At 37.3% G+C, this 8,679-nt stretch overlaps 1 protein-coding gene across 2 annotated transcripts in view; it reads left to right on the forward strand.

Moving 5' to 3' along the window:
* SSH2 (slingshot protein phosphatase 2) overlaps window positions 1-8,679 on the forward strand; it is a 302,716-nt gene that overhangs the window by 162,341 nt on the left and 131,696 nt on the right. The gene's annotated exons all lie outside the window — the stretch shown is intronic.

Consider the following 8,679-nt stretch of genomic DNA (forward strand, 5'->3'; position numbering starts at 1 on the left):
GAATTCTACCAATGTTTTCAGTATGAAGTTGATCAAACATGTAATCAAGATGTATTGGTAATTACTGGTGATTGGGATGCAAAGATTGGAAATACTTTCATCATGGGCATCTGATTCAACCCTTTCTTCTGCATTAGCCACTTCATCATTCTCTATAATATCATGTCCATGTCATTGTTGTTATGAACAAAATGAGCTTCAGGTTCAACAAGATGAGAAAATTTCATCCTCATTCTCGGAGAAAAAATAAATCTTTTACAATATCTTCGTCCTTCTAAGAGTACACGTCTAAAAGAGGACATTATCAGAAAAACAGTCCTAAGTTCTGCAAAACCAGTATAATATCAGCACCATGTCTCCACATCAATATGAGAATACATTAGGAGAGAAATTGCACACTTCTTATCTTGTATACATATGTAAACAACAATGAATTAATTTTCATCATGAAAGAACTACTTACAGCTTATAAACCAAAACAGAAGGTCCTTTATGATTACAATACATCAAAGCCACTACAGTATGCACTTATAATGCACCTGAAAATAAATTATTTGTTTGAAAATTTAATCATCATGAAAAAATACAAACTTCCCTATTTCATACAGGACACCATAAATAATATGGTTTATAAGGCATATCTTGCTGTACAAAGGCCAAGAGACAAAAATTTTACATGGTCACACTACTGGGATGCATCACCTCATACCAGCACATACAATAACCTTTAAACACAGTGATTTGGTACCAATAAACGTTTCCTCTGTTATAAAAAGTTATGCATGTCTGTACCAGATGCCAGCACATGCTGTAAGTGGGACATTATACCCTCAAGAAACCAGAGAGGCAAAAAAAAATGCACCTGGAACTTTTTTTGTGTCAGTGGTTATGAGGGAGCTAGATCTTGTCCTCTACAGATATAGATAAACACAATTAGAATAATTGATTATTTGTGAGTTTTAAGAACATTCATTTATGATTTTTAAGAACTCTTTTTTCTCTCTTTCACAGACACAGTTAAAGAGACTAATATTAAATTTTAAAAGTGGTATGTAATAGCTCCTCTGGTTTAAATTAATACTATTTGTGTGGCTCTTTCTAATCCTGAATAGAGAATGTATCCTTAAAAGGTGGAATTTTTTTTAAACGGTGATTACATTAGACTACATCTAGTGAATCTGCCAGGAGTCTAAAGGTACATTTGTGACTTTTTTTGAGCAGCAGTGATAACATTGTATCGCTTTATCCACACTGTGATTATTTGAAGTCAATAAAGCAGTAATTTGCCTAGAACCAAAAAATAAAAATAAAAAGAACTTTGGCCTTATTGGAACTAGGGTTAGCCAAATTAACCCTAAATTTGGCAAAATGAAGGTGAACAGTGCTCGCTTCGGCAGCACATATACTAAAATTGGAACGATACAGAGAAGATTAGCATGGCCCCTGCGCAAGGATGACATGCAAATTCGTGAAGCATTCCATATTTTTGCAGGCTTGCAGGGTGTACCCTTTGGTTGGTTGATGATGCATGGAGGGTATTGTAACCATGGCAAGGAAACAATATACGATAGAATGAATGTAAAACTAATGTTCTCCAATGTAAACTATCATATAATTCACAATAAAACATTAAAAAAAAATGAAGGTGAACAGTAAAGGTGAGGTTGACATGTGCTCAATTCAGGATTTCTTAATGATAAATATAGAGTAGATTCTTTTTTTTTAATTGCTAACTGACTTGTGTCTGCCTAGTATTGAACAATTCACTCCTGATACTGAGCAATTTCTCAATAATTACACTAAGAAAACACCACCAAAAACCAAATAAAGGAGGTTGTTGGTCTGTTTCCCAGAGCTGTTAGATCTTGGAGTAATAAAGGGGCTCAAACTTCCACAGATAATCTTGCTTAGATCTCTGTGGTAAATGTCAGTCCTACTTTAATTAAATTGCATAGAGACTAAAGAATAGTGCTGAAGATGCTTCATAGGTATTTCTGAATTTCTAAGATGGAAACCCCCTCCCCAAAAAGAAAGAAAGAAAGGATATCCTGACTGCTTTCAGATATTGGATGATGCAGGATGTTGCTTCATTAGCATAATTAGGATTAACTTGGAGGAAATCAGTTAGAACAGCTCTTAGGAGAGATGCCACTTCTTCAGGACCCTCCTCTGTCTCTTGTCCCTGTAGATTATTACTTGTGTCCTAAAGTTAATTGGATTCCTGCTGTGGAGCTATAGGATCAGCACTGGACTTCGAACCACAACACAAGATTGCTGGTTCAGACCCACCAGTTGCTCCTCAGAAACCTTATACAGGGCTGCTGTGAGTTGGCACTGACTCGATGGCACTTAACAACAAAGTTAATTAGTATACCCAGTTCTTATAAACACCAAAATTTTAATTTCCTATTATATCAACTTTATTTTGTAAGGAATTTTTTGTTTGAGAAATTGGGGTTGCTATGAGTTGAACTGACTTGAATGACAACAGTCTTTTGTGGTTTGGGTTTGGAATTGGGTTTGTGAGGGAATATGAAAATGGGAACAGTTCTCCTCAATTTAACTTTGTCCTACTAGGAGATGATTCAGATGGTGAATGAAACTGGATCTTTTTGAAGTTCCTTTAATGAGATTTGGTGTAGAGACTATTCCATCCACCCCACCTCTGTAATGCTCATTCCTCTCCAATAAAATACCACACTCAATTCTTAAAGTATTCCATTCCTTAAATATGCTCTTTTCAGACTCTTTAAACAGTCTTTTGTGTTACATATTCAGAATAACTACTTGCCATTTGTTCATATGACTACTAATAATGTGTCTAGGGTGACACAGACAGAGTCGTAATCAATATTTACCTCTTATTAACTGACCTTGCACATATTCTAACCACGCTAAGCCTTAGTTTCCTCATCAGTAAAATGGAGTTTATAATATGCTTGTGAGGATTAGATGTAATATTTGTGAAGTGTTGGTATAATATTTTTGCTGTTCCTGCTCTTTGATATGAGCCAAATTATAGGAGAAAGAATACAAAGTGGCACCCCAGTCTGATAGTAAAAATTCTTATTATTTGCATGATTATCATAATTGTACCTATAAATATGCAAGTGTGGGAGCTACAAAGAAATGCAAGCTTGGTTCCTATATTAGGAGTCCCCAGGTGATGCTAATGGCACTGGGCTGCTAGTTTAAAGGTTGGAGGTTCCAGGTGCCATTATGAAAAGACCTGGTGGTTTACTTATTCTTCTTTTTTTTTTTTAATTTTTTCATTTATTTTTTATTGTGGTAAATATAAATTTAACAAGGCACTTGCCATTGCAGCATTTTTCATATATACAGTGTAAAAATATTACTTGTGTTCCTCACATTGTGAAACCATCACTCTTGTGTGTTCCCAGCTTTCTCCTTAACAGAAGCTCAGTGTCTCTAAGCAATGACTCCACCTACCCTGATCCCTGTGGTTGCCCCTGGTCATCACTGATAATCTTAGGTCTGTATATACCAAAGAAACTTCATTTTTTCTTTCATGTTACCTGCATGGTTTTTCTTCTGAGTGACTTCCAGCTGAGAACTGCTGTTGTTAGGTGCCATTTAGTTCAGTCCTTTCTGACTCACAGTGATACTGTGCACAATAGAACAAAGCACCACTATAAAGACTGCTTCCATGAGTGTCCATTATGGATCAAAGCAAAATGTTATCTTTGACAACTTCAGTCATTTCTCCATTTATCATGGTGTTATTTTTTTGGTCCAGTGGTAAGGACTTCTGTTGCATTTACATTGAGGTGCAATTCATACCAAAGGTTGTGGTCTTTGATCTCCACCAGTAAATATTTAATCTGTATGTTGAGCAACTGAGAAAATGGATTATATGACAAAGAACATGGCGTCAGCATTGGAGATAGACTCATTAACAACCTGCAATATGCAGATGATACAACCTTGCCTGTTGAAAATGAAGAGGACTTAAAATACTGGTGATTTGCTTTTAAAACAATCAGCCATTGAAAACCCTGTGGAGCACAGTTCTCTGACCTTCATGAGGTCAGTATGAGTCAGAGTCAACTCAGTGGCAACTGGTGGTGGTAGTGATTCCTGCAATCTGGATGTTCAAAATCTGTTGAAGAGATAAGACATGTCAATAAAAGAGCAAATAAGAATACAATTTAGCATATGCTAAGTCCCAGGTGAATGGTGCTGTTGATGCTTTTGGTATTCAGAGGAAAGAATGGTGTCATTGTAAATGAGCCTATTAGCAAACGTTTTATGTAAGTATGGCCCTCAAGGAAAGTGTTGAATTGTGTAAACAGGTGTACAGGGTCAGGATACTTCTGTAGTAGAAGGAAAGGAAGTTTACTATGGCAGTTGTTTTGACCATATTTTGAATAATTAGCTTTCAGTGAATGACTGTTATTAATCATTTGGGGTAAGAAGGAGAGTCCAGAAAGTCTTTCCTGTAGATTGCTCTTTAGGAAATTGCTGTGAACCTCTTTTGGGTATGTCATGCTGTTAAGTGCCGTCCAGTTGGTTCTGACTCATAGCGACCCTATATAGGGTTTCTTAGGAGCTGCTGGTGAACTTGAACCACTGATCTTGCAATTCAAACCGACCTTGCAGTCCAGCATATTAACCCACAGCACCACACCAGTATGTCATAGGGACAGAATTTTTTTATCATCTATCTACTGAGTACACAGTACAGTAACTAGAATTGTGCAGACTTTACATATTTAGGAATGCTGCCAAATTTACAAGGCTGTTGTTACTAAGTCAGTACTACTGACTGGGAGCACAATGTGAAATCCCCACAGGAAGCGTAAGTACAGAAATCATTAAGTGATCTGCTTAGTGGATTTATAGTTTCTCTGTCTCTGTCAGGTAATCCAAAGCAAAACCTTTGCTTTGCTTCCTCCAGGTGCTTAGCTCTAGATATTACATCACCTGTTAGGTGTTTGGTTCCCATGGTAAGGAGAACTTGTAACATTTACAGTGGAGTGAGCTATAAGAGGAGATAGACTAGGGATACTGATTGCTGTTTTTCTTTTCTGACTCATTTAGTTGTTATTTTAATGGCCTGATTGCCAATTAATGATTCAACTTATCTAGAGTTCTATAAGCAATGTGTTAACTTCTAGTTTCTAAGTCAAATACACATGAAAACTCCCAACAAGCCAGGAATCTTTTTTATACTTAGCCTACAATTATGTATCAGTGAATGGTGCTGTCGGATGAACACTGGACTGTGAACCATAAGATCAGCACATCAAGCCCACCCTCAGGAGAAAGATGAGAACTTCTGCTTCCACAGAGATGTAGAGCCTTAGAAACCCTATGCAGGGTCCCTGTGAGTCAGAACCTACACAATGGCACTTAACAACAAATAAAGATCAAAAACTATGTAAATGTCATATTATACTAAACCCAAGTGATAGTTTAATCTTACAGAATCAAAGAAGATTTGCTGCACCTACTAAAAATGTAGCAGATTATACCTTAATATAGATACTCTTGCATTGAAAAAAATGGTAACCTAGACTAGGTGAGATAAACCAGAATTATTTCCATATAGTGATTATAACCAAATTAATTAAACACAGCTTAATTTTTCTCAAAATTAAGGAAAACTAAAGAATATAGACTGGCTAATTATCTCCAATTTAAGAAATAAAAGCCATTGCTGTTGTTTTAATCATACTTTTTTTTTATTGCATACTTCCTGTGAAGTATATCTCTTGAAAACTCACTTCACTCCTGTGGCTTTCTCATAGTCTCAGTCATGTTACTGAAATTCTCCCACCTATTTTGTTGTCATCTTTAAGTTCTTGGAGAAATTTTCAGCAAGGTTAGGAAAAAATAGTGTCCTTATAAAATGTTTATTATGCTTTTTAAAATATAACATCTAGTCTCCTTCTCAAAATCAAATCAACAACTACTGAATTCTGATACTCTTCTTTATGGCAATTTTATGAATCAGTTTGGGTAAAATGTTTCAAATGGAGAAACCCCCCCCCCTTTTTTTTAAGCTTTTATTTTGAATGAGTGGTAGTTTACATGGGAGAACATCATCAGTTTTGCACTCATCCTATCGTATTTTGTTTCAAAGCAATGATTACAATTCCCTCCACGCATCATCATTTAACAGTATTTGCTTCTATTCCCTCTGTTTTTTGTTTGTTTGTTTTGTTTTTTATATACACAAAAGTACTCAGGAATATATAATCATTAAACAATCAAAGGGTACATTCTGCAAGCCTGCATCCTGGCCACCAGCACACAGCCTTTCTCTCTCCATGGGTCTAGAGTCTTTATCAGCTCTATCTCTCCATGCCATCACCTCTGCCTCCATCTCTGGTGTCTCTGGTTCCCACTCATGCTCTTCTCTCTTGATGGTCCTAGGTCTCTGTTCCTGGAATGTAAGATTAACTACTCCTCCCACCCCTTATGTTACAAAACTTCTACCTTTACAGTTGTGATAATCACAACTAATCATAACAGTTACTATTGAATCAAGTGTCTATTGAATGAAAATTAGTTAGTAGGGATTCTATCTCCCCTCCCCTCCACACACGCTCCGAAAGTAAATTTTTTCTTGAAAACTTCATGACTTTATAGCCACCCCCACCCCCCATTTTAGGAGCTCTGGTAGCGTAGTGGTTACGAATCGGGCTGCGATCCTTAATGTCATTAGTTTGAAACTACCAGCTGCTCCGCGGGAGAAAGATGAGGCTTTCTACTCCCGTAAAGATTTACACCCTCGGAAACCCTGTACAGGGTCACTATGGGTCGGAACCGACTTGATGGCACTTAACAACAACAACAACCCCCCATTTTAGGTTGTTGTTGTTAGGTACCATTGAGTTGGTACCGACTCATTACGACCCTATACACAACAGCATGAAACATTGCCTGGTCCTGAGACAACCTCACAATTGTTGCCATGCTTGAGCCCATTGATGCTGCCACTTTGCCAGTCCATCTCGTGGGCGGGGGTTTTCCTCTTTTTCTCTGACCCTACACCTTTTCAAACATGATATCCTTCTCCAGTGACTGGTCCCTTCTGACAATATATCTGAAAGTATGAGAGACGAAGTGTGGCCATCCTGGCCTCCAAGGAGCACTCTGGCTGTACTTCTTCTACCACAGATCTGTTGTTCTTTTGGCAGCCCATGGCACTTTGAATATTCTCCTCCAACACCATAACTCAAAGACATCAATTCTTCTATGGTCTTCCTTATTCACTGTCCAGCTTTCACATGCATAGGAGGTTATTAAAAACACCATGGCTTGGGTCAGGTGCACATTAGTCCTCAAGCTGATATCTTTGGTCTTCAACACTTTATAAATATTTTGTGCAGCAGATTTACCTAATGCAATAACATCGTTTGATTTCTTGACTGCTGCTTCTATGAGTGTTGACAGTTGATCCAAGAAGAATGAAGTCCTTGACAACTTCAATCTTTTTCCATTGATAAGAATGTTGTTTATTGGTCCAGTGGTGATGATTTTTATTTTCTTTACATTGAGATGCAATCCATACTGAAGGCTGTGCTCTTTGATCTTCTTCAGTAAATATTTTAAATCCTCATCACTTTCAGTAAGCAAGGTTCTATCATCTGCATATCGATGAGTCTTCCTCCAATCCTGATGCCACATTTTTCTTCATATAACCCAGCATCTTGGTTTATTTGCTCAGCATACGGGTTAAATAAGTATGGTGTAAGAATACAACCCTGTCGCACACCTTTCTTAATTTTAAACCATTCAGTGTTCCCATGTTCTGTTCAAACAACTGCCTCTTGGTCCATGTACAGATTCCTCATGAACAAATTAAGTGTTCTGTAATACTCATACTTCTCAATGTTGTCCATAACTTGTCATGATCCACACAGTTGAAAGCCTTTGTGTAGTCAATTTTCTGCTTTCGGCCAAGATCCATCGGACATCAGCAATGATATCCCTCATTCCACGGCCTCTTCTGAATCCGGCTTGAACCTCTGGAAGTTCTTTGTCAATGTATGCGTGCAGCTGTTTCTGTATTTCCTTTAGTAAAAATTTACTCGCATGGGATATCAAAGATATTGTACGATGATTTCCACATTCCATTGGGTCACCTCTCTTTGGAATGCAAAGGTTGGGAGCAAAGAGGTAGGATCAGTAGTTGGAAAATAAGGCCTTGGTGATAGAAATGATGCTGGAGATCGCATGATAGAATTCTGCAAAACCAATGATTTGTTCATTTCAAATACCATCTTTAGACAGCATAAGAGACGAACTATACACATGAACTATACTCATCGGATGGAATACATAGAAATCAAATTGACTACATCTGCAGAAAGAGATGATGGAAAAGCTCCATATCATCAGTGAAAACAAGGCCTGGCGTAGGTTGTGGAACAAACCATCAATTACTCATATGCAAATTCAAACTAAAGCTGAAGAAAATGACAACAAGTCCACAAGAGCCAAAATATGACCTAGAATATATCCCACCTGAATTTAGAGATCATCTGAAGAACAGGTTTGATACATTAAACACTAAAGACCGAAGACCAGAAGAGTTATAGGATGACATCAAGAATCATATAGGAAGAAAGCAAGAAGTCATTAAGAAGACAAGAAAGAAGAAAAAGATCAAAATGGATGTCAGAAGAGACACAGAAACTTGCTCTCCAG

The sequence above is a fragment of the Chrysochloris asiatica genome, unplaced genomic scaffold (genome assembly GCF_000296735.1).
Source record: "Chrysochloris asiatica unplaced genomic scaffold, ChrAsi1.0 scaffold00266, whole genome shotgun sequence".
Taxonomy (NCBI): domain Eukaryota; kingdom Metazoa; phylum Chordata; class Mammalia; order Afrosoricida; family Chrysochloridae; genus Chrysochloris; species Chrysochloris asiatica.